At 42.0% G+C, this 26,505-nt stretch overlaps 1 pseudogene; it reads right to left on the minus strand.

Moving 5' to 3' along the window:
• Positions 1 to 26,505, minus strand: part of LOC109487921 — a 31,294-nt pseudogene that overhangs the window by 144 nt on the left and 4,645 nt on the right.

The raw sequence follows: 26,505 nt of genomic DNA on the forward strand, positions 1-26,505 counted from the left end.
ACAGCACCAAACCCACAGCAACAGCCACCAAACCCACAGCAACAGCCACCAAACCCACAGCCACAGCCTCTTGCTAATCCTCCCGCTGCTAATCTTCCTATCGCTATCGTTCCGCCTGTTGCTATTATTCCACCTGTTCCTCCCCCTGTGCCAGCCGGCCAGCAGCAACCAGCAGAACAAGTAAGTGTTTTATGTGTTTGTATTTCTGCATGTTGAGTAGCTTTGCCAGAAGGTTACATTTATGGTAGCGTTTGTTAGTGTAAGTGTGTATGTATGTGTGTGTAAAGTGTAATACGACGTGTATGTGTGTGTGTGTGTGTGCGTATACATGTGTATGTGTGTGTGCATGTGTATGGATGTGTGTGTGTATAATTACCTTCGCCAAGAAGGTTGATGTTTTCAGAGGCGTTCGTGTGTGTGTCTGTGTGTCTTGAGAAGGCCTTGATGGATTGACTTCATATTTGGTAAATGGGTAGGTCTTGATGAGACCTCAAAATGATTAGATTTTGGGCCCCCTGGTGGCTGGTTATGGTACTGCAGCTGAACTTCCGTTTTTGATGTCTCATAATCTAAACATGCTAGGGTGACGAAATTTGGATGATAGGTAGCTCTTAGATGATAGGTAGCTGGGGAAGAAGTGACGTGAGTTTTGGCCCCCTAGCGGCTTGCTCTGGAACTGCAGGGCTATCTGTACATGTGTGTATATGTGTGCATGTGTATGAATGCATGTGTATGGATGTGTGCATGTGTGTGTGAGTGTGAAACAGAAATTGCCCTAAGGCCACACCAATTTAATTTCTTGGTTAACGGATTCGCCCGCTTCATTTTTTTCTGATTTGCAAATAAAATAAAAATTCAGAATCAACTGCAGAATGCTCATATTTTGCCCTGAACAGTTGAAAACAGTCCTTTTCATACTAGTTGTTACAGTTATTCCATCTTTCAATGCAATGGTATCATTAAAAGTTCAAAATTCATTGTTTAAATTTTGAACCAGCCTGGTGTTTTGACTTCATGGCTCCTATCATACCAATTTGGGCCATAATAGGATGCCTGGGCCTGTTTTTATTTTTATTTTTTTTTCGCCCGCCCGCTCCATTATTTTTCTAGAAAAATCCGTTAACCAAGAAATCAAATTGGGATTATAACTTATCTATAGTAATATCCATCTATTCATTGTTTCAGCTTGGTCGCGGCCACAGAATCAAGCGTCGGCCTCAAAGATTCGGTAAGTTGCTGATTTACAGATGTACCGATTTTTTTTTTCTCAAGAAGACGTGGGGACGTACAGTCTGGTCTTACGTAGCTTGTACATGTACGCACATGTACAAAACTGGTGTGTTACGCCTAAAGGCGGTTTACCGGTTATGCGAAACAAACAAACAAACAAACAAGACGTTAGGGTGGGTCGTCACAACCAGATGTGGGTTGCCCATTGTTTATGTTTATGACTATTGTATGGGCGCTGATTTTAAATGTGTTTGCAGTGAAAAGATATGGTTGTGTCTGTAAGTTGTATTTCACTGGAGGGACATTTGGAATAGAAATTGTTTCGCAGTATGAACATTTCGAAAGAAAGACGTTCTAGAACGCGAAAGTCGAACGTGGCTTGTGCTCGCGGTGTCCCCCCTGGCAGATCACTATAATAACAAAAAGTTGGTGTCTATTTTCTCGATAATATCACCGGAAATGACAGGAAAAAAGCCGGCACCAACATTGTATGGTGGCATTACATACCACAAGTTAACTTAAAGTTGATTTGTACTGACATCTGATCTCGAGGTGCTATTAGCAGACATCACGAAAATGATTGCCTGTGACGTCAGTATAAGCCTGGTATCCAGTCTGATCGTGGTCGGGGGCGAAAGAGCTCTGTCCCGCCCGCCTCACATAGGTTTCCCGGTGTGTATTTCATGAGAGATTGATTAGCCCTATTGTGTTGGGGGGAAACCAAATCCCCAAGCATACTGTCTCTTATTAGCGTAGCTCTCCTATCGGGACGGTCTGTTGCACTGGGCGGGGGAAGCTATTAGAGCCCCCAAAGGCACAACCTGCCCGAACACCCCAATACCCCCAATCACGTAAGACTGGATACCGGGCTGTGACGTCAGCAGTTTATGCGATCCATGAAAGTCAAACAGGTCAATTGTACTGACTGCTAACGTGTCTCCTGCCTGACTGTGTTTTTCTCTCACAGAAGATGACCCAGGTTCCAGTGGGTACCGCCAGCACGGAAGAGGCCGAGGCGGCGTTAGGAGTTTTTGTGAATCCATGTATAACGGCCTGTTGGTAAGAGTTTTTGTGTTAAAACTTTGTATACCACTGTCCCACTTAGAGTTTGTATACCACTATCCCACTGTGAGTGAGTGAGTGAGTGAGTGCGTGTGTGAGTGGATGAGTGAGTGAGAGTGTGAGTGAGTGAGTGCGAAAGTGTGTGATTGAGCGATTGAGTGAGTGAGTGAGTGAATGAGTGAGTGTGTGTGTGTGTGTGTGTGAGTGTAAGTTAGTGTGAGTGAGTGTGTGAGTGAATGAGTGAGTGTAAGTTAGTGTGATTGAGTGAGTGAGTGAGTGAGTGTAAGTTAGTGAGTGTGTGAGTGTGAGTGTGTGAATAATGAGTGAGTGTCACAGTGTGTGTGTGTGTGTGTGTGAGTGTAAGTTAGTGTGAGTGAGTGGGTGTAAGTGTGTGTGTGTGTGTGTGTGTGTGTGTGTGTGTGTGTGAGTGTGAGTGAATGAGTGAGTGTAAGAGTGAGTGAGTGTAAGTTAGTGAGTGTGTGAGTGAGTGAGTGAATGAGTGTGTGTGTGTGTGAGTGTAAGTTAGTGTGAGTGTGAGTGTGTGTGTGAGTGAGTGAGTGTTCAATACTACTGTCCCACTTGAAGGGGGGGTGGGGGGATGGGATTGCACTTTAAAAACTTAAAAAACACAAAAAAAATAAAAAAAATAAAACTAAAAAAAAACTATAAAATTGATAAAACCCAAAAAGAAAAGAAGGGAGGCAAAGTCCGTCTGCCACCTCCACGCGGTGCCTCCCGGTAACGCTTCAGGCGGCTAACGGCAGCTAACGGCAACAAAATTCCAAACAACCCCCAGTGCTTGCAAACAACAGCATTGGCCATTGGCTTTACACATTGGACAATAATTTGGAGCCTTTGTTTAACAAATTGGAGTTTCGTTTACACATTGGAGTTTTCTTTGACACAACGTTGAGTATCACAGTACAACATTTTACAAACCTGAGTTGTTTTCGAAAAAACACAACCAGAGTATTACTGTACAGTACAACCAACATAACTGTCCCCTTGCTTTAACTGCAAACCCAAAAGCAAGTGAACATTCTGTGTGTCTCTACTTACTCCCTGGATCTGCTGCAAACTCAGACCACCAACAACTGTTTTGCGAACTCAAGTTCCCGCAAACTTCAATTCAAACAAATCAATCTAATCTTAATAAATCCAAATAAAAAAATAATCTAATAAATCCATTTAAACAAATCAATCTAAATCAACTGGGGTCATGTGGTGCAATCTCATAAAACATTGTGGGCACAGTGGTACTGACTTTCAAAACTGTGGTGCAAATTGACAATGTGGGCACAGTGGTACTGACTTTCAAAACAGTGGTGCGAATTGACAATGTGGGCACAGTGGTACTGACTTTCAAAAGTGGTGCAAATTGACAATGTGGGCACAGTGGTACATTCTACTGACTTTCAAAACTGTGGCAAATTCACAATGTGGGCACAGTGGTACATTGTATTGACTTGCAGAACAGTGGTGCAAATTCACAATGTGGGTCCAGTGGTATTGACTTTCAAACCTGTGGTGCAAATGCAGAATATGTGAACAGTGGTACATTACAATTGTGGTAAACTGTGAAAAGCCAACATATCATGGAAAGGGGCAGAGAAATTGGCTGCTGTTCGGTCAAGATGGAAACTTGCTGCCCAATGTACCTGAGTATCGATATTACAGTACAGCAAAACTTACCATGCGATGAGTTGGCGACTGGCTCTGAAATGTTGAAGGCTCTGGTCACATGCCTCTTCGATCTGTTTTGAGTGGTAGCAGAACAGTCAGTTTCAGGGATTCCTATAGTGAAGGAAACCATGAGTGAAGGTTTGACACTTAACTAAAATTCTTAGTCGGGTTCAGGGTTTAAAACATGTCAAAATCAGCTCAAGTTTGTCGGCTCGTTTCCAATGACTAAGGATGCAATTAGGATCAGTGGAGAGCTGCGTCAACGCTCTAGTCTAACCGACATGTAGAAAAATTCCAAAACGATTTCATGACTGAACAGTACTGGTTCAATTTTTTGAGAGTGACTGGGGTCTGATATTTAGCGACAACCAATAAGTGTACTTTCATTGGTAATGACTATATCAAACAACTGTACAAGACTAAAACTGTACGTAGGCAAGATCCCAGCAGGTTAAGGTCACAATGTTGGCCAGGTGCTGAACTTTATATCAATTTGTAAAGGCTTGACTGCATCAAACAACTGTAAAAGTTAGACTTAAACCGGAGGCAAGACACCCAGACAATACATTTGAAGCTGTGCTCAATCTTGGCGGCTGAGGGACGACAATCGTGTTTTCTCCCAGAGTTTTATGCTGTGACCTTGAGTTTGCAGGCGCCGCTTACTCAAGGGAGGGGCCACTTCAGGAGCTGCACTTGAAATATGTAATTCCTCAGCCTGCGTGATTGAGTAACATCCGAGTGCTGGGTGTTTGGTCCTGACACTAGTTAAACAATAGACGAGTAGTACAGTCAAGAATGGCTCCCGGGAATCAAACCCGTGCCAAACCCGGGCAGCTAGCTTACGAACACAACGTGCTAACCGTCAAGCCAAAAGGTCCAGATGCTTTTGACTGGGCAATTAAATTAGTGGTGCTTGAACCCCACTGTTGCACACTAGCAGAAGAAGAGTAGCACAAAAATATGTCAGCACTCGCATGGACTTGGAGAAGCTTACGAATGCAACACGCCAACCATTAGGCCAAAAGGTCCAGATGCTTTTGACTGGGCACAAAAATATGTCAGCACTTCGCGTGGACTTGGAGAAGATCTAGCTTAAGAATACAACGCACTAACCATTAGGCCAAAAGGTTTGGACTTGTTGGACTGGGCAAGTAAATTAGTGGTGCTTGGACCCCACTCTTACACACTAGCAGAAGAAAAGTAGCACAAAACTACTCAGCACTTCGCATGGATTTAGAGAATATCTAGCTTACGAATGAAACGCGACATTAACCGTTTAAGGCCTAAAGGTTTGGACTTGTTGGACTGGGCCAATCAATTAGTGGTGCTGTTACACTAGCGGAAGAAAAGAAGCACTAACACAAGAACTTTGCGTGGACTCTGAGATCAGGGAGTGACTTTGTTCAACCATGCAGGGCTCGGAATACTGGCTGCAAATGCAACCTTCTGCACCAACCATATCCAAACTTTGCAAAGCCGATCTGCTGATTACCTACATACTTAATCTTAAGTTGTGCACCTCCAAATTTTACTTTGCATTTTCAGAAGCAAATTTCTATCGAGTAGATCGGGTGAAATATTTGTGATTCCCCCACAAGCAAATTAAAGGACACATCCTGGACATACAAGTTTATAGCCCTCTGAGGTCCTGATGCACTGATATGGTACCAGTATACAGGGTACTACTAGGCAATAATTGTTAGACTGAATTTTTGGATCAGATCAGCCAGGCTCTCCAAAAAACCCTGGGGCCCTGTAAGAAGATTGCTGATAAATTTTGCCTAGTACACACCCAAGGAGTGAAATGAATACACTGCTAGACCGTAGGGAAAATTGACTGTCAGTAAAAATGATGAATATCTTATGAAAAAGCAGCCCATCGAATAGTGATGACTAATGTGTGAAGAATCAGGTGTATTTTAGCTTCAGTTTTGGCAAGCATCAGCGGGTGGCGCTTTTAAAACATTTGAACTTCCATTCGTGGCAACATCCTGAAGTTCTCTTTCAAAATTTTGATGGCAGATTTGCAATGCTCCCTTTTACACTAAATTACAGCCAGCGTGTGTTTCGCTGAAGGGCGGTTATACCGGCTATACAGATACAGAAGCTGGTGTGTTACGCCGAAGGGTGGTTATACTGTCTTTACTGATACAGAATACAGATTGTGCGGGCAGAGATGTTTCTGGTGTTGCCTGCCTCCTTTTGGCCCTTTTTGCTGCTGTGTTCAAGCCTCTTTTAGCACCTACATTGTATTAATAAATGCTTGAATGTGCAGATCATGCCTGTAGCCGTCTGGACGAACCCGGCCCCCCCTCCATAAGGCTCAATCATCATTTTTGTGAGGGTGTGCATTTATGAAAAAGTTCAGCACCAAGGACAGGTCTTATACAGCACATTATAACACTGCATAACAGACATTTAGATGTTACTTTGAGCCATCAGGACATGTAAAATGACTGTAGCTGTCAAAGCCATTATTTAGTTAAGGTGTATTTCAGCACCAAGGACAGGCCTGGTACAGAACACAGTGCACAACAGAAATCGACCGACCAATCCAAGAGTGTAAAGTGACTGTACAGCTTTCAAATGTCCACTTTTTTATCTAAAGGTTAAAGATTTTTCTTTAAAAGAATTGGACTGATTTGTGTCACCAGCGAGGCTGGAATTGTAGGAAAACGGCTCACTTTGTGATTTGAAAAAAGGTATGTCTGATTTTTTCTTTGAAATCCTTTAAAAAACGCAGGAAATGCCATTTCAGAAGGTTCATTTTTTCAAAATTGGGAAGAACCCCCCCCCCCATTCAAAATCTATGGGCATGCAGATCGAACTGTTTCTAAGCCTGTGAAACACAAGACATATTGGTGTGTATTCCCTGTTTCCTAAGTTAGGTAAGGCCATGTTGATTTGATTATATGGATGACATCCGCGCGCGCATGAATTTTCGGCCGTTTCCAAAAAAAAAAAAAAGTTTTCAACCATACTGTAAATCGTACAAAACAGTTGCAAAATGAGCAAAAAATATACCATAAGTTACAAAAAAAATTAATAAAAACTATACCAATATCGTAGAATGCCAAAATCAAACGAAAAAGACGAAATTGTAAAGAAATGAACTTGAAGACTAGATTATTCGCCAAACCATGTTCTGTCCCATTTGCTCAACCGGTACCCTCATGACCACGTAGATTTCATAATGAAAAGAACTTTTTTTTTTTTGCAAAACTTTTTTTTTATTCGCACGCGCGCATCAGTTTTAATAATAATAATAATAATAGTTTATTGACAACAATCCTTGTACATGGCAGCGTTTAAACCGCTGAATTGCGTACACAGGTTTAAAAACAATTAAACAATAAGGTGGGCTAAACAAACAAAGGACATTGACAAACTAGGTACAAACAACTTAAACAAATACTAGCTGTACGCAGTTATAAATTAGATATATAAGTGATTAAAAACAATATTGGTCCGGTACTGGGAGATTTCAACGTATGTCTACTTGTTTATTTAACAAGTCAGTGAAATAGGGGATTGGGCTCGTTTTGTACCGCTTTGTTTTCGTCAAAGGGATGTCGAGTTGGTTTGCCCCCTTCAGGCATCTGCCATGGATGTCTGAGCGGGATGGGGGTAACCAATGTCGGAACGAAGGGGAGTTAAGGAGGGACTTTGCAAACTTAAGGCTAAGGGTTTCTCTTCTTTTCTCTAGGGACGGCAAACATAATTGGGACAGGGCGATGTTGTAAGACGTGTACAGGGGGCCAAGGATTATCTTTACTGCTCGTTTTTGTATGCGTTCGATTTTTATTACTTGATGTACAGAGATACTTGAATTCCAAACTGGGGCCGCATATTCAAGGGTCGGGCGTATGTATCCTTGGTAGAAATCGCTAAAGGTCTTGAACAGGGAGTCCGGAATGTTTCAGTTTCTTCAGCCAGAAAAGACGTGAGCTCCCCTTCTTTGTTATAATTTCAATATGTTTGTCCCATTTCAGGTCCCCCGAGAGCCATAAACCGAGAATACAGGCGGATTCGGTATATATAAGGGGCTTATTATGAAGTGTTATATTAGGGGGTGGGGGACAGTCTCTCATAAAGGAAAAGGTCATGAGCATACACTTCTCGTCATTTAGCTTCATGTCATTATTAATTGCCCAAGAGTCTAGTCGGTCCATAGATGATTGAATTAGGCTCGCTTCACAGAAAAGTCTGCTCTCGCATAACGACAGGTCATCTACGTATTTATAACGATTTAGAATGTCATCTTGTAAGGCGTCATTGGCATATATAAGAAAAAGAATCGGCCCCAATTTAGTGCCTTGAGGCACTCCAGATGAGATTCCCTCCCAGGTTGAGGATTTGGTACGGTATCGGACGCACTGGCTACGGTTTGTAAGGAAGCTACATATCCAAGGCATAATTGACGCCCTTACCCCACATGTCAACATCTTGTTAATTAGCTTGGTGTGGTTATCCTATCGAATGCTTTACTGAAATCAGTTATTAGTAGTGTTTGAACGCTTTTAGGGGTTTCAGCACCAAGGACTATGTAGTTAATTAAACTGGTTAGATAATGGACCGTAGACCTTCCTTTCCTGCTTCCAAACTGATTGGGATCTATCACTTTGCCTATGTCCTGAAGAATCCACTTAACGATGTAGGATTCAAATGTCTTTATAAGAATCGAGGTCAGGGATATTGGTCTTAATGTTTCGAGAGAGGCTGGTATCTTCTTAGGAACTGGGGTTATAATTGCTTGTTTCCATTGAGTAGGGACATATCCTTCATCTAAAGATGAATTAAATATATGAGATAAGACGTCACTGAACTCAGCCGCGTACATTTTAACAATTTTGGGCGGTAAGTCATCCGGACCACTACTTTTATTAGGGTTGAGTCCTTTTAATGTTTCGTATAACTCCCATGGCCAAATTTTTGGTGGTTTTGAGGGGGACGGTAAGTATGAAGGTATTGAGGTCAGGTCCAAGGGGGGTAAATCATTCACAATAGAGGAAAAATGCCTATTAATTATATTTGCTGTGTCTTCTTCATTTGCATTAGGGTCATTGGGAAGATTAATAGACACCGGTGGTTTACGAGAATTTAACATTTTACGGAGAGAACTATGCCACTTAGCAGGGTTATCTGTCTTAAGATGTTTTACTTTGGAGACATAGTGTTGCTTTTTTGCTTTTGTACATAGACGAATAACCTTATTACGTAGACTTCGATAAAGTGTCATGTTTCCAGTATGAAATGCATTTTGACGTCGTTTTATTGTAGATTTGATTTGGGCAGTTATCCACTGTTTGTCAGTGTTGTGTTTAACTATAGATTTATAGGGAAAATGTTTATTTATTTGGACATGTAGTATGTGGTAAAATTTGTCTATTTTGCTTTGGACATCTGGGGCATCGATGACTTCGGTCCACGGGTAGGCCGAAATCCAGCGTCCGAAGGATCGGACGTTGGAATCTCTCATTTGTCGGAAGGTGGACGTTATTTTCCTGTTGCTCGGCTTATGGTCTTTGGGCATCCATATAACAGTATTGTGATCACTAAGGCCGAGGGGCTCTTCAATACGGGGATTTAAATAGAAGGACTTCAAATTTGATATTATTAAGTCAAGCACAGCCTCACCCCTAGTAGGCTGATTTACTACCTGTTCGAGCTGACTTCCATTTATAAGACTTTTGATCTCAAATCTGTTGAAGTCTCCCATTACACAGATCCCCACTTGTGGGTATTTTGTAATAATCTTATCAACGCTGTCAATCAAATATTTGGCTAACATGTCCTCGTACATCGAGTTTGGAGGATTGTAGACAACACAAATGGCAATGTTTGTAATTCGACGCGGTGTCCAATACGGTTTAACTAATATCCATAAACATTCTAGTTCTATAGGTGTTTCAATAAAATCAATAACTTCCACAGGTATTGTTTCTCTAACGTAAATGGCAACGCCGCCACCACGACTGGTGCGACATTTAGAGAACAGACTAAAACCATCTATATGTGTACATTCAGTTGGATGGTTGGGTGAGAACCATGTCTCAGATACTACACTTATGTCAATTCCATGTCTAGTCATTGAGTCAGCTAGATCGTCAAGCTTATTAACTAAGGACCTTGCGTTACATAGTAGAAATGATGGGAGATTTTTAACCTGTTTTACTACCATAGGCTTCTCGGGGTGCCTCGCCCTCGAAAACCCGGTGGTCTCTGCGGCGGGGCCCTCACAGCGTCGGCAAAGGACGTGTCGTCTCGAACTCTCGCCGGGCTCCCGGAGGATGTCATCCATATAATCAAATCAACATGGCCTAATTATCAGCTTCCGGGCATCTCTCACAGTGCATGTCTGTTTTTAACTCCTTGGTAAGACACTTGTGAGTAAAGAGACTCTTTTTGACAACGAAGTCTTTTATTCAGCCGACGTTTCGGTGACCGTCTGTCACCTTCCTCAGGGCAATTTTGACTGGTTCACATTGCAGAGAATATTGCCCTTGATAGAGCTGGATGGAAGTATCTGACGGAGGGGAGCAAGGGGCCAGTACCTGGCCTGTACATATACATGTAGGCAGGCAGGCACATTGCATTGCAGCACAGACGCTTCTGGCATTCCAAACTATTACCTTTAACTAATAGTCCCTTAGTAGACTTGAGTCTACCTCTAAGTCAGAGGCAATTTCAGTTCTGAAACCTTGAATCAAAGAATCTCCCTTTCAAAAGCCAACAAAATATACATAGGAGAAATTTCAGCTTTCTGTCAACTTTTTCCATTTCTTTGAGTTGTCCAATGTAGATAGTTTTTATTGTTGTTGAGTGTTATCAGTATGTAATTCCTGCACCTTTCATTTCCTAGTTACTGATTCCCATCCCTTTTTCCTTATGGCTTTCCTCAGTTGTTTACCTTGGACTTAAACTAAAACCATAGAGTCTGACTTAATGCATTCTGACTTAAGTGTGATGGTTCATTGACAAAAGCTGTGTCATAATGTAAATGCTGCAAGGGACAAGAAAAAAAAGAAAAAGGAAAAAAAAGAAGAAAAAAAGCCACATCCCAGTGATCAAAGTTTCCAGTAGTTGCTGATGAAACACGGACGTCACCCTAGAAGTTCAACTCGTTACAACAGGCTAAAGAAGAATAGCAGCCTTGGAAGTAGAGACATCACGTTACCGAGCGAAAAGGTGCAATGCACAGACATCATCCTCACAAGGCAACAAGAGGTGACGGACTTAGAAGGAGACAGTCCCACGTTCTGAGGAGGAGCTTTCAACCCAAGCTGTTGTCTACAACATGTCGCAAAAAAAAAAAAAGACGTGAGATGAATTTCTTGGGTGTTTGGAACAGGACATTCTACGTTGTCAAGAGGATTTCAACACGCGGACTGCCTGCCATCGTAACCGGGCAATGGGCTATGCTGATGAGCCTACATGTTGAAAAAAAAAAAAGTCAGATGAACTTCTTGGGACCTCCATAGGAGCTGACTCAACACACAGCCTACGAGCACGAAAGGGGAACAGCTTCAGCCCATGCTGATGAGTCTACATGTTTAAAAAAAAAAATTGTCAGATGAACTCAGCTTGGGACTTCCAGAGCCGTCGCTGTCTCGTGCTCAGGAGGATTTCAACACAGGGATTGCCTGACGTCGCAAGTACATGTCATATGTACTTCATGGACCAGGAAGTGATAAACCACTGGTGCTCACTTCATCAGAACCAGGAGCACCCTACAGTACACCCCGGAACAAGTTGGGAGGACTGAAGAAGTCTTCAGCACACCCAGGGAGCTTCAGGGGTCACCAGAGTCAACTGGATGTCATCTGCCAGCAAAAAGAACATCCCTCGGAGACACTGAGATGCAGCCTCAGTCATTATAGGTAAATGTTTTGAGCTTATTAGTGACATAGGCACAATTTGACACATTTTTCTGTGTAAATTGAACTTAATGCTACTGAGAGGCCAAAGTTGTGTGTTCCATTTGTATTACATGGAGAACGCGTGACTGTGTATATTGGGCCATGCTTTCATGTGCTTTTTCTTCATTTCATCAGCATTTGAGCTGGTTGTTCTTTAATGTGAGATCAAATAATAACCAGTTCTTTTTCTTCATTCACCATCAGTTGAAGACGTGGCTCAGTGTGCTTTGGACTCGGTCCGTCCTGCTCCAACCAAGATTGCAGGATCACTTCAGTGAGGTGGAAGCACACATTCTGGAGACGTTGAGATGAAGCCGCAGTCATTACAGGTAAATATTTTGAGCTGATTTGACATAGGTACGATTTACACAATGCTTTTTCCAAGTCAACTTGGATGTATTTGACTTAGAACACATTTTCCCCGACTCTGTCAACTGAAAATTTTCTTTTTTTTAGCTGCACTGAGCTATTATAATAACAATCCACCGTGTAGTACACTGCAATTTAGCCCTTGACTAATGAGCTTGTTGTTCTTAAATGTGTGATCAAATAATAACCAGTTCTTTTTCTTCCTCAACAGTTGAAGACGCTGCCTTCAGAGAACTGTGGCTCAGCGTGCTTTTGAAGCACAATAGTCAGCACAACATCCACACGTCGAATCAAAGGATTCAGAGAGGTGGAAGCACATTGCGGCAAGAAACACTGCTACTTGTCTTCGCAGCCATGTCCTGGTAAAACGGAAAAGAGAACTGTTCAGAATGCTGAGGGTGACCGTCTTGAAAGGATTGCAAGAGTCCGCACGTCAAATCTAAGGATTCTGAGAGCTGGGATTTCTGCACAATGCAGCAGCACTACAGAAGCAACACTGCAACTTGTCTTCGCCTGAGCCATGTGTAGGAAGTCATCTCTAATTATCCCTGGTAAAATGGAGAAGAGATTCTCCAGTACTGTTCTGAATGCTGGAGGTGACCATCACGACAGTCTAAGCCCTTCTCAAGACAGCGAGGGCAAAACCTTTGACCATTTGGTGATTTTGAGGTGTCTTTTTTCCCCTTGAACTGGGCGTTAGACATGCTTGCATCAAGTGCAAGCCTTTTTTGAAGCAAGACTTTTTATGACTGGATGCCCTTCCTAACGCCAACTCGAACCCTAGTAAGGGCCTATAGGATCCCGCTAACTGATCTCCATGGCCAAACCTACAGTCATACAATGACTGTGCTAGAGAACTCTGCCAACTGCCCACCATGAACCTTGAACCATGGATCCGGACAAAAAGCCTGGAGAACAAGCTGGATGGAACCTACCCTCGAATGTTACAAGTTTTCCTGTTCTAAACAAACCTGTGGAAACATCAGCCTACAAAGGAAGAACTGTGTACTGAAAAATTCCTGCACTTGATCTACTGTACATCTACATCCTGCAGACTGAGCCATATTGAATTTCATACCACACAGTTGACTGGAACTGACTAAAACGACTGGCTACAACACAGAGATGGATCATGTCATACTGAGTAAGACCAGTTTGGACACTACACTCAGGCCTGGGAGGTGGCTTAAAGAAAAAAAAGAAAACAAAAAAAAAGAAAACAAAAAAGAAAGAAAACAAAAAAGAAAGAAAAGAAAAAAGAAAGAAAGAAAAAAAAGAAAAGAAAGAAAAATGTCCCAAAGCAGCATCTGTATGTAAACATTAAATCGTTACACTTGTAGCTGATACTCTAAAAAAAAAAAGTCTGGACAGGTATAGCTACTAGCTATAGCAATTGCCACTTAGTTACGATAACCTTGAAAAATCAAATAGATACGCTTGTATGTGTAGCGGAGACTCTAAAAAAAAACAGACTCGGCAAGTAGCTGCTAACTTCCTTAGAAGATGAAGTCAATACGTTATTGAACAGTTTGATATAAGCTGTGAAATCATAACATTAATTTGAATGCTTGGTGTTAAGTCAACCGTTTGACAAAGCAGGACCTTCCTTGAAGTTGATTAACTTGCGAAAAGGTCTTGCATAACTGGTATTTATTGTTCTCTTTATTTAAGTGCGTGAATGTGTTTGTGTGTTACAAAAACAAAAAGGACACAGGACATCCCTTCAAGTTGGTGAACTTGATAAAGTGTCCGAGTTTGCATAATAATATTGCGTGTATGTGTTACATGTATTAAATGTTAAGCAAAGGTACTGCTTTCTTTTCTAAGTTGATAAACTTCCAAACTTTGCATAATTGACATTTTGTTAATCATAACTTTATTTCTAACTAAGGTAGATATAGATAAGTTGACCCGTTAACTAAGGTTAATTGGTTAGGATATAGGTTAGGTTAGGTAATAGGTTAGTTTACTTACAGGTTGATAGGTAATGAGTTAATTAGGTTAGTTTAGTTTACTTATAGGTTAGGTAATAGCCTAGCCTAAAAAAAATGAAATCGTTGCAATGTATGTGTAGCATAGGCAGTTAATAAAAACAACAACTTCCTTATACATGTATGTTTAAGTCAATAGGTTAGGGAATAGGTTATTTAATAGATTAATGTACTTCCTTATAGGTTAGTCTACAGATTAGGTATACAATCATGTAGGTCTAAGAATGACAATAATGTGTAATAATGAATCATCACACTGTGGTCAGTTAAACTAAAAGAGACAATGATCATATTGAACTGATTCCTATTGTGCGGCAAGTTGGTGATTAGATTTAAATCACCCGAATGGAGGCCTGGCGGACCCCATCTCGTATTGGCACGCTATACGGTGATCTATTTCATCACGCTTGCAAAAAGCCCCATCTCTGACATCCCCCAACCCCCAAGAAAAAACAAACAACAGTATCATACTTCTATGATACTTAAACAAGACTAAGTCCAACAAGGTAACGTTACAATCCCAATGATCCTTTCTCCCCAGAGCTGCCCTAGTCTTGTGTACCCGGGATCTAAAAGGTGCTTTATTACATGCTGGTTAAGGGGCGTAATGGTTTGTGGGTTATGGACAACACTTTGTGATGGAAATGGTTTACAGAAATGAGTTGGATTTCTTTTGGTTTTTGATTGAGAGACTCTTTTACCTCGAAATTTGAGTGCTTGAACTGCCTTGGCCAGGTAGACCAAGGTTCACTAAGGAGTACGTCGATGAAGGTTAGACATCCAGGTAATATGATACGCCAGAAAGCAGTTACTCAAGCAACTGCATGGATATGATTTTGGAAACGGTCAGACGTTTCAGCTAGTATCCACTAGCTTTTGTCACTCACTAAGGAATAGGCAAGACGTGGCCTGCCTTTAATAGTAACCTGCCTATTAAGTACTCAGACCAGGATCTGGCACCTTCCTCCCCTCTGTCTGGATTCTCCGGCCTGCACTGTCCGAGGCCAGAGTCTCAGCTTCCCAGGTATTCATGGCTTGGGAAAGTAATTTTAAAAGTTACTGTTTGGCCATTGCAACCAAATTGTCCTGTATTTTGAATGGCAGATATACAGCTACATGTATATCCTCATTTTGCAGCAAAGATTTTTCAATCTATGGAAGGTTTTAGGTGGTTTGGAAAGAAAACGGGTACTATGTGTACTATTTTTTTGGGTAATAAGTTTGGACTCTTAGGTTTTTTTGGACTTGAACCTAAACATTCTTACAAGTCGGATCCAAGTCCAGTGAACCGGTAGACAGCACTACACCAGCTTCAGAATCTGTATTTGTACAGCCTGCATAACCGCCCTTTGGCGTAACACACCTGCTTCTGTATCTGTATAGACGGTATAACTGGCCTTCGGCGTAGCACACCAGCTTCTGTATCTGTATAGCCGGTATAACTGCCCTTCGGTGTAACACACTAGCTTCTGTATCTGTATAGCCGGTATATATTTTGTATTTATTTCTTAAGTCTTGCACAAGTTGAAATGACTGGAAGCTTGAGTCAAATGGAAGTCAGAAGTAAGATTTCTGATGACAAAACACACTGCTACCTAAAAATGTGACATTATTGAACACATTCAAATGAAAGTGACAGTGAACAACTTAGAGACATGTAAAGTGCTTACCGGTTGCAACAAGCTTTTATCAAGCCAGTTTTCTCGAGTCCAGTGTCCTGCACAAGTTGAGTTGACCCAAAGCTAGCGCTTGTGTCACATGGATTAGTCACGGTGAAGTCAGCAACACTGGCCAAAGGTGCTCAGCAGTTGACTCCGTTTCTGTTGGGGCAAACACGAGCAACTCATCAGAATTTCAAATTTTTAAACTTTAAAGTTTAAGTAGAATCAGTGACTGTTTTTGAAGGGTAAAAACAGTCGTATCTCCAAATTTTCAATGTCGACACTACATCTTGATCACGGAGTGACCTAGTCTCGCGAGAACATGAGATGAGGTGGAGACTTGTGCGGATCTTCTTTTCAAAGTTTTTAGTAATTTTTTAGACCCTTTGGTAACAAGAAAGGAATTTTAGTGATCATGATCCAGTTAGCTCACTATAGACCAAATCTCCCACTGGTGATGACAGAAAAGACAGACAATCAGCATAGTGTACTGAGTACTTACAGGCTCATTGTACTGGGGGAAACTGTCTGTCCTTTATAGCTCTTTTCAACAAATGAAATGAAATTAAATGAAAATAAGATTTCTGATGACATACAAAAGACACTGCTTACCTAAAACACATTCGAATGAAAGTGACGGTGAACAACATAGACATGTAAAGTGCTTACTGGTTGCAGCTAGCTTTCAGCCAGTTTTCTCGAGCCCTGTCTTGCAAGTTGCACAAGTTGAGATGAATCGAAACTTGAGTCACGTGAAAGTCACGGTGAAGTCAGCAACTTACAGTAGATCAAAGTGGCCCAGCAGTCGGTATTGGCCCCGTCTCTGCTGAGGCAAAAATGACCAACTCATCAGAATAAGTTTGTAAACTTTTGGTAACAGGAAAGGAATTTAGTGATCTTATAATGATCCAGTTTTAGCTCACCACAGAGCTTATCTTCCACTGCTCGTATAAGAGAAGACAGACGCTACAAACAGTGTTTACAGATTCATTGAAATTCAGGGAAATTCTCCTAGCTCTTTTCGACAAGCACAATGCACACAGAGATACAAAGTGCTGATTAGCTACTCTATACTGTGCTAACAAAAACATGGAGCGAACAGAGATACACAATCCTAATTGGCTACTCTACAACCTGCAAAGACCCCAAGTGCTGTCATTGGCTAACGTTATTAGTTTGTACTTAACACAGTACAAAAGAGACCTCCAAGTGCTGATGTGCTACTCTATACCATGCAAACAAAGATCCCAAGTCCTGATTGGCTACTAGTATTTTACACAGTGCTGAGTGCAAACTGTCCTTGACCAACTTATTGTCGCCTTGATTTGAATCTGTAAGAATCCCATTTCACTGAGGAGGGCATAAGAAGGTGGCCCACTACTGTCATGTTTCAGAAAGGCAATTAAAGTAAACCAATTGTAATGTTTTATCAAGTGTTTTATCAAGTAGGTGTCACTTTCTTCTCATGGCTAGTAATTAGGCACTGTGCGGCAAATACTGCAGAGAGCTAAGCTCAGTTAATAGCGGAAGCCGCCGTGAAAAGTGGAGAAAGCTGTGTACCGTTTTCCAAGATGAAAAGAGCCAATTAAAGGCACTTTATTTTGCTGTGCTCTATCTAGCATAGCTCTGCAAGCAAAGAACAGAGTCTACTACAGTTTGACAAACCTCCCTCAACTGGCTCAAGGACAGAAGTTGTCTAACATCAATTTTTCTTCAAAATGTGATTTGACTCTGGGTGTTCCATGGAATAATTACGCAAAGGCCTGAAGAAAAAAACTGTGAATCGTGATATATCTTTGTGGTGGTTTGATGTTTGCAGTTTTTGCGGAGTGTTCACAGCAAATTCTAAAGCTGTGTGTGAAGGACAGAAATACCACTGAATCTCCACTAGGAAAGTACTTCTGTTTGACAGGTTCTGACAATGTCCCAAATGACAGACTCTGAGTGCAAAGTCTAGTACAGTTTGACAAGGTCTGGCAATGTTCCTGAAGTCACAGCCACTGAATCTCAACTAGAAAATTTCCACTTGTTATGTTTGTCAAGTTCTATAGCAATGTCCCCAAACAACATACGTACAGAATTGTGACTGAACCTCTGCAAGCAAGGTCTAGTCTGACTAGTGCACCCTGAGTCCCTGACATGGTCCGGCAATGTTCTTGAAGGATACAATGTTCAACGTACCACTGAACCCCTGAAAGCAATGTCTATTCTGGTACACTTTGACAAGGTCTGGGAATGTTTCTGAAGGATAGAATAAATATCTGCCAGCAAAGCAGTGCATGCAAAGTGACAAAAGGCCTCAGTAACAATTGTGAAATCATTGATATATTTGTGGTGGTTTGAAGTTTGCTGGTTTTTGTGAGGAGCATCATATAAACTTCAAAGCCATCCCTGAAAGACCGTAAGTTACCACTGAATCTCCACTTCTTCTGTTTGACAAGTTCTGGCAATGTCCCAGAGTAGCTTACAGAGGTTCAGTGGTAAGAAACGTCTAGTCTAGTACACTTTGACAAGGTCTGGCAATGCTCTTGAAGGATAGAATAAATATCTGCCAGCAAAACAATATAAAGTGATACAAAGAACTGAGAATCGTGAAGTACATGTGGTGGTTTGATGTTTGCATTCACAGTGAACTCATCATCACACTGTGAACAGAAGTCATCTGATTTCCCTGTCTCTGAATGAAGGAAATTCACTGTGTCAGTATGAATGTTGTTCAGCACCAAGGGCATGTACAATCTCTATCTCTATATGCCAGAAAAGTTCAGATCTGAAAACCTCACTCTTCCCAGTGTCACATGCTGATTGGTCTCTGGGTGTTGAATGGAATAATTGGGCACTGAGATAGCCTCAAGATAAAAGTGATACAAAGTTCTGTGAATCGTGAGAGATCTGTGGTCAGGTTTGATGTCTGCAGTTTTTGCCTGGAGTGTTCACAGCAAACTTATCACACTGTGACTTCCTTGTCCCTGAAGTGCAGAAAGTTACCACTGAACCTCTACAAGCAAAGTTTTGTCCAGTACACTTTGACAAGGTCTGGCAATGTCCCTGACGGATAGAAAGTCAATGCCACTGAATCTCCACTAGAAAAGTACCACTTCCTCTGAATATCGTTCAGCACCAAGGGCAGGTTCAGTCCATACTGACTGCTATTTGATGGTATGGTTATGAAAAGAATAAAGTAGCCATCCTCAACTGAGTCCATGAAAGACAGAAAGTAACCACTGAAGAGTTCACTGTGAACAGAAGTCATCTGATTTCCTTGTCTCTGAATGACAGTACTATCACTTATGTTTTTGTGAAGTTTTACCACTGATCCTTTGAATGAATTGCAAAGGATGAATGAATTGCAACCTAAGGGACAACTGTCAGTGTGAATGTTGTTCAGCACCAAGGGCAGGTACAGCCCATGCTGTTCTGGTCTATAGACTACCAGGGCATTTTGGCTGCTGTTTGATGGTACGGCCATGAAAGGTATTGACCTTCATGCACAAGGGTTTTCTAGCAGTTTGACAGTGCCACAAGCTGATTGGACTCTGGGTATTACATGGTACGATTGGGCACTGAGATGGTCTCAAGAAAAAAGGTACAAAAGTACTGTGAATTGTGAAAGCTTTGTGGTGGTTTGATGCAGTTTTTTGTGGGGAGCGTTCACAGCAAACTCATCACACTCTGTCTTTTCAATTTGTCCCTGTAGGATAGAATGTTAAAACAAAGCAGTGCAAAGTGAACTGTGAAATGTATGTGGTGGTTTGATGTTTGCCGTTTCTGCAGGTAGCGCTTACAGCAAACTTGACATACTGTGAACATTACATGTAATTGTCTGATTTCCCTCTCACTGAAATACAGAAAGTTACCAGTAAATCTCCAGTACCAAAGTACCACCTCTTCGGTTCTATCCCTGATTCTAAAGCTGATTTGACTCAGGGTGTTACGTGAGCACTGGCCTCGGTCATGGTCTACTGTGTCGAATGCCTTTTTAAGGTCAAGAAACACAGAACCAACTAGTTTCCCACTGGAAATGTTATCTAAAATGTAGTCTGTAACATCAATTAATGTGGTAGTTGTTGAGTGTAGTGGTCTAAAGCCAGATTGGCTAGGGTTAAGAATCTTGTGTGCCTGTAAGTAAGTCAGAAACTGCTTATGTACCTCTCTCTCAAGTATCTTCATAATGCCTCAACCTGAGAGACGACTGTCAGTGTGAATGTTGTTCAGCACCAAGGGCAGATACAATGCGTGCTGTTCAGGGCTATACACAACCAGGGCATTTTGGCTTCTGTTTGATTGTACGGCTATGATAATATGAAAAGTATAAAGCAGTCATCCTCAACTGAGTCGATGCACAACCTTCTCTTTTGTAACTTGTAATGCTCTTGAATGACAGAATTTTTTACCGAGTGTTACATGCTGATTTTACTCTGCATGTTACATAGAATGATTGGGCATTAGCCTCAAGAAAAAAAAGCGATACAAAGTTATCTAAATCGTGAAATATTTCTGGTGGTTTGCACTACAAACTGCTTCCTGCAAAAATTGTCATCAATCATTTTCTCATCTTGCCACGAGTGACTTTCACAAGCTGAGTGTTACATTGGATGAATGAATGGGCACTGGCATGGAAAAGGTGGTGTAAAGTACTGTGGATTGTGAGATATTTATGGTGGTTTTATGTTTGCGGTTTGGGTGGGGACCGTTGACAGCAAACTCATCACAAAGTAGTCTGTGATAATTCACCCGGATGGAGTCTTGTATCATCGACCAGCCAACAAAAGCGTATCGACCAGCCAACGAAAGCGTAAGCCACCCAGTAAGGGTAGTAACCTTGACCAACACGGTCAACTGATGATGATATGATATGATCATAATGATTGTTGTCGTCATTTTAATGAAGAAAGTTTGTATTATAAACCGTCCCTAAAGTATGGATTGTTAAGTTCAACTTGAACCTATATATTTTGCCTGTGTCACAAAATGTTTGACTCCAGGTATTATGTAGAATAATTGAGCAATGGCACTGAGATGGTCTCAAAGAAAGTTGTAGTTGATTAGTGTGAATCGTGAAATATTTGTGGTGGTTTTATGTAATTGCAGCCAAAAAAAAGGGTATCTGTATCTGTATAGCCGGTATACATGTAACCGCCCTTCGGCGTAACACACCAGCTTCGATGTATGCCACAAGGGGCAGTTAAAGAAGGTACAGTGTGAATCACAAAATGTTTGTGTTGGTTTTATGTTGCCTATGAATACTTAGACCCAAAACTGCAAACTCGTTCCACCATGGTGGTATGTCACCCGGATAGACGCCTTGCACCCTCCATCTTGTGTAACCCTGACCAACGTGGTCAACTGATGATGATGATAATGATTGCTGTAACAGTTGTAATTTGAATGAAGAAAGTTCTGTAACCGTCTGCAAAGGACAGAATGAAGCTGTTTTAAATGTGGGTGTTACATGGCAATGGAACTGAGATGACATGTTACTACAGTGTTGTGATAAATAACTGCAGGCCTCAGGTTTACGGCTTCTTTGGACAAGGACAAAGTACTGATTCAAAATTAAATTTTGCCATGTGCTTTCCATTAATATTGGTCAATGGTAATAAAATACCTAACCTGCTGTTGTGAGTCGTTGGTGATCGAAGGCAAAAGCTGCATGCATATCTCCAGAGGGTGCAAACTGGGTGGAGCGGGAGTTTGACATGAAGGTTATCCGAAGTCTTCACAGGAGCCTCTCTGCATCTTCACTGAGGGATACCTGTTGGTATGAGTTAGTATAGTTACCAGCACTTGAACCCCAAGTGCTGTTACACTGATAATTTCTGTCATTCTACTGTATTCAATTGCAAATGTGCCAGAAAATGGTTGAACCACGACTGACAAGAAGGTTCAGGTTCATTTGGGGATCAAAATGATCTCCCCACTAGCCTGACTAAACCGCGCTCCTGTCAGGCGCCGCCCCCCACAGCCTCCAGCCGAGAGCTTGAGTAAACACAGGCTAGTCTACCCACAGACGAGCCCTTGTCCTGCTGGACTTTTTTACACAATATTTTTAAGTAATTTGAAGTCGTAATCAGGTGACAGACCCCTGACTTTTTTTGCCCTGCGATGGTGAAGTTACTTCCAAATTTGTTGCGTTTTGCTGCGGTGTGATGCAATGCACAAGAAACAGGGTGCTATATAGATGGTACTGTCTGTATGTCCAAGCCATATATATAGGTCCCACAGGACAAGGGCCTAAGGACTAGGAGGAAGTGAATTGTACAAAGGTTACCAGGTCAGACCCCCTAACCCGTCCGGACTGGACCGCTTTTTCCACCAACCCAGAGATAGGGTGTAAACTGAGTTCGATTTCTCTCAGCTGCATAAGCGGCACTGCATATTAAGTATAACCCTGTAACCAAGAAGGTTTAAAGTTCTATATTAAGCTCCTTGCTGTAACCGATCTAAGCATTTTGGTACCAAATGTTAAGTTCAGGAAGGTTTGTTGCCTTGGTTTCAAGGACCTGACTGCAGTTAAATCACGTTGCACTTGGGTAATTCCTACTCCCAGAAAAGTTCTCAAGGGGTCCTCAAGGTATGCTGCATGCAGTAAAGAATTTGTAGAGCGGCACAAATTAAACTGGAACGTGACTAAAACAACTCAGTCTACTGTCTTATTCCTTCACCTTCACCTGTCTTATTCCTAACTCTATAACACCATAAAACGGACATGGGCCATATGCATGTTGGTAAAGTTTAAACTTGCGCTTTAAGTTTAACGAACCTCACCTTAACGGACCCTGCTGCAGCAGTATACCAGTACAGTCTGGCCTTCCAAGACGTAGACAGACACCTCTGCAATATTCCTTGGCCTTGCGTTGTGTTGAACGCCATATCAACGTTTATACAGCTCAGCATTTGTAGTGAAAGTTCTGTAAAAGTTGCCCTGGCAGACCCCTCTGAGGTCGACCGGAGGTTACCTGAGGGCAAAGACAGCCCCGCCCATCTCCGTTGAAACGTAGAAAAGCAAAATAAAGACGCAGAAATGCAAACATCTGACGCGCTCTGTTTACATCTCAGGACATTCACCTTTGACACACTATGTGAACTCCCTTGTAAGGAAGTACCGGATACACGCAACTACCGGATATGACGTAGAGAAAGTTGGGTTTACCTAAAATAACGGATTTTTTTCTCGACAGAAATGAAATGTATTTATCATCTCATTTAAATTGATTCGGGTTTGGTAACAGTCATGTTTTCCATTGCAAAGTTGCACACGCATGTGTTTGACCTTTGACCGCATTTCGCGGGAATACTTCGTACCAAAACATCCATCCCTCTAGCAAGGATACTGTCGTCGTCTCAGCTGCAGCCTGTAATAGGTAGATTTGGGTTTCCCTTTGTTCTCTGTGGATACGCTTAATACTAGCTCACAGTAAGGATTAGTGGAGTAATAGCCTGGTTATCTGTATAGACTCGACATCAGAACTCTAGCACAAGAAGTGGCTGTCAACACAGTTGGTTAACTTGCTTTGACCACAGATTATTTCCAGGTGACGACTTTTGGGGTTTCCACTTTTTGTCAGTCCCTTGGATTTTTTTGGATGTATTATAACCAAAGCAAATCACAGATCTTGTTTGTTACTGAATAGAGCTGGTACTGTGGAGTGTATTGAATGCTGTGTAACAGTTTGGGACCACGGTAAATTGCTTGCACAACAATATTTGCATCGATCTTGATGGCAGCCTGCAGCTGCCACTAATGCAATGCCTCTATCATGTGGGTTGACGTTATATGTAGGTTCAAGTGGTGGAAGTCCATTTCTTCTTTGGAAGTATTTGTATACGTATGTGGGTCTGTGGTCGACCATTCTTCTGTTTCTAAGTTTTGACACAGTTGGGTGGGGTTATAGGATTGGTCCTGATGTAATAGAGGAAACACTGGGCAAACTATACAACACTAACCAACTCATAGGAAGCTTTCTATTAAAATTAACGTAGTCCTCAGCATAATAGTTAAAAAATTGCAATGTATGATTGATAAAGAGGACCATAGAGTAACCCACTGGGGAAGTGTCGGTGAGCAATATATTTCAGGGAAGACGTGTCAGAAAAGTAATCAAAATCTTACTACTTGTTGTAGTTAAAGATTTTGAGCTCCTATTTTAGATTCAAGCTCAGAAGAGGAGCAGTAAGATCTGTAATTACCTCCGGGTAGGGATGTATCCCTGCGCGGATGGGTTTTGTGGGAGACGAAGCTTTTTACATTCGCAGCCGTTTCTCGCGTTTGGGTGGACGGATATGTCTGGGACTTGGTATACGTTTTGCTATTGGGCTGTAGGTGGTGCACGTTGTTTTGCGTGAAAATGATGCGTTTTGACAGCGTATGGACACCCCTTTGAGTGTGAAAGTGGTTTTTTCTTTTGATTTTCGGCGTGTATTAAGTATCGTGGGTGTCGTACACGTTTTCAAAGAGGGGGTGTCAGGTATCGAGGAAAGAAATATTATCGCAGTTGTATCTCGCTTTGGGGTAGACGGGACTCGGTGTATGTTCTGCTAATGGGCTGTAGATGGTGCAGTTTTTTTTGTTTTTATTGTATATGTGTTTTGGGGCGTAAAAATATTTTGTATTTCGTGTTTCGGACACCCCTTAGAGTGTGAAAATGGTCGCGCGGGGCGCCGGGCTGGCTGCCAGCGCAACTTCCGGGTGGGCCAATGGGTCAGGGGTCAACGCCCTCTTGCGCAATCTTGGATGTTTTCGGCGTATATTACGACTTCTTCTTAACTTACAAATACCGTGGTATACTGACTCAGACATTCTCGACATGTACCGTGGGTACATGGTATGGGCTGCAGATGAAAATGTTGACCTGTAATAACACAACCAGCTAGGAACGCTAAAATCTAACACATAAAATTCAACACCATCAACTATACATAACAAACAACATGGAAAAATATACAATAAAAAGCCCGGAGGTATAAAATCTCAGATTTTACTTGTTACCGTTTTGTTTTATATGGTGCACCTAAAAAATTTTCTGTGCCCCTTTAGGTTGGGTGCACTAGTGCGCCTATTCCCAGAAATGAATTTCCAGCCCTCAGGTCAGCGAGTGCATCATAGATAGATCGTAGATCTCAACAAACTTTGACATTTCTGTATCACTCCTATCTTCATCCATCACGCACCTCTTGCACACAGTAAAGAGGGCCTACAAGGGGGGTCCCGACAACGCTCCACGCTGAATTCGGAAACCTCTCGATTACGCTTTACTATAAATTCCAAGTGGCTACAACGCATTACGTAGAATTAAAACGGCGAATACGCTCTACGCAAAATGCGAAGAGGGGTCCGTCTACACTACGTAGAATTAAAACTGCCGATTACGCTCTACGGAAAAGGGCTTGCGGGCCCCAGTAAATACAACTGACAATCAGATTTCCTCATCCAGAATATTTTTTGTTTTGCCACCTTGAAATTGTGTTTAGTTAGTAGGAGGGTAAGGTGGAAAAACCACCTGAGCAACCTACAAAACATCTCTTACTTGATATCATGGGGCTTGGAAATCTGAAAGAATGAACTCTTCTGTTCTTCCCACCTCACCCTGAGATGCCGAATCGCTGCGCTTCCAATTTGTTCCGCATGGCGGCCTCAGTGAGCTGTCGGGCAGCTGTGGAGTGCACTTCTAGTAGTGCTCTCCCTAACCTGCATCAACAAAATACAAATTTGCTTTCCATGTAAGCACTACAGTAAGAAACAGAGTTCCTACAAAATCACACCACTGTGTGTGCTTTTCAAGACCGTTGTATTTGACAACATCCGAAATACACTGTCTACGGTGTTGCTTGCATTCCATACGGCTTCCTGACCACCTTAAAGTAGTTCTATGCCTTCTCTAAGCACTAAAAATACGCGAGGATGTTTGCTAAGCTTTCAGAGTAGTTGTAAGGGGCTGTGGCATCCAAAAACGACAACATTATGATCATGAAAGCAAGGCGGCTTTGACCAACTCCCTTTATCCTGGATTCAAGTTTGATCGCGAGTGCCAAAGATATTCTACTTTTCTAGAGGGGCGTAGAAGTTACCGATCGACATATACACTATGCAACAATCATGTAATGTACGTGTTTAGTAAGAATACCTCTAAAATTGCGGCTGCTTTGAATTAATCTTGCGTAAAAAAACGACCAAAATCCTGACGCTAGCACCCCCATGAAACTCCTTCCTCTTCGCCCCCGCCGTTCTGCTTCGCCCCCGCCCCGTTCTGCTTCGCCCCCGCAAAAAATCTGCTTCGCCCCCGTCGTTCCTCTACGCCCCCGGCGCAATTCTGCTTTGCCCCCGTCCTTCTGCTTAGCCCCCAATGGCGGCACAGCTCACAGTCGACACGAAAATCGTCTGTAAAATAACAATAAAGGCTGTGCCGCCAAATTTAAAGTAGCCCATGCTCCGACAAACATTCTGGACCACCTTTCTGCCAAGTGGCGTTGCACAAATCCTTCCCATTCAAAAGTTTACCCCTTCCTCACGGCCCGTCAGTGGTTCTTACGTTTATAAGTACTGGCGGGAAATTTCACTCACGGCTGTACTTATAAACGCCAGTACTTATA

Source organism: Branchiostoma belcheri, unplaced genomic scaffold (assembly GCF_001625305.1).
Source record: "Branchiostoma belcheri isolate BF01 breed outbred unplaced genomic scaffold, Haploidv18h27 scaffold90, whole genome shotgun sequence".
Taxonomy (NCBI): Eukaryota; Metazoa; Chordata; class Leptocardii; order Amphioxiformes; family Branchiostomatidae; genus Branchiostoma; species Branchiostoma belcheri.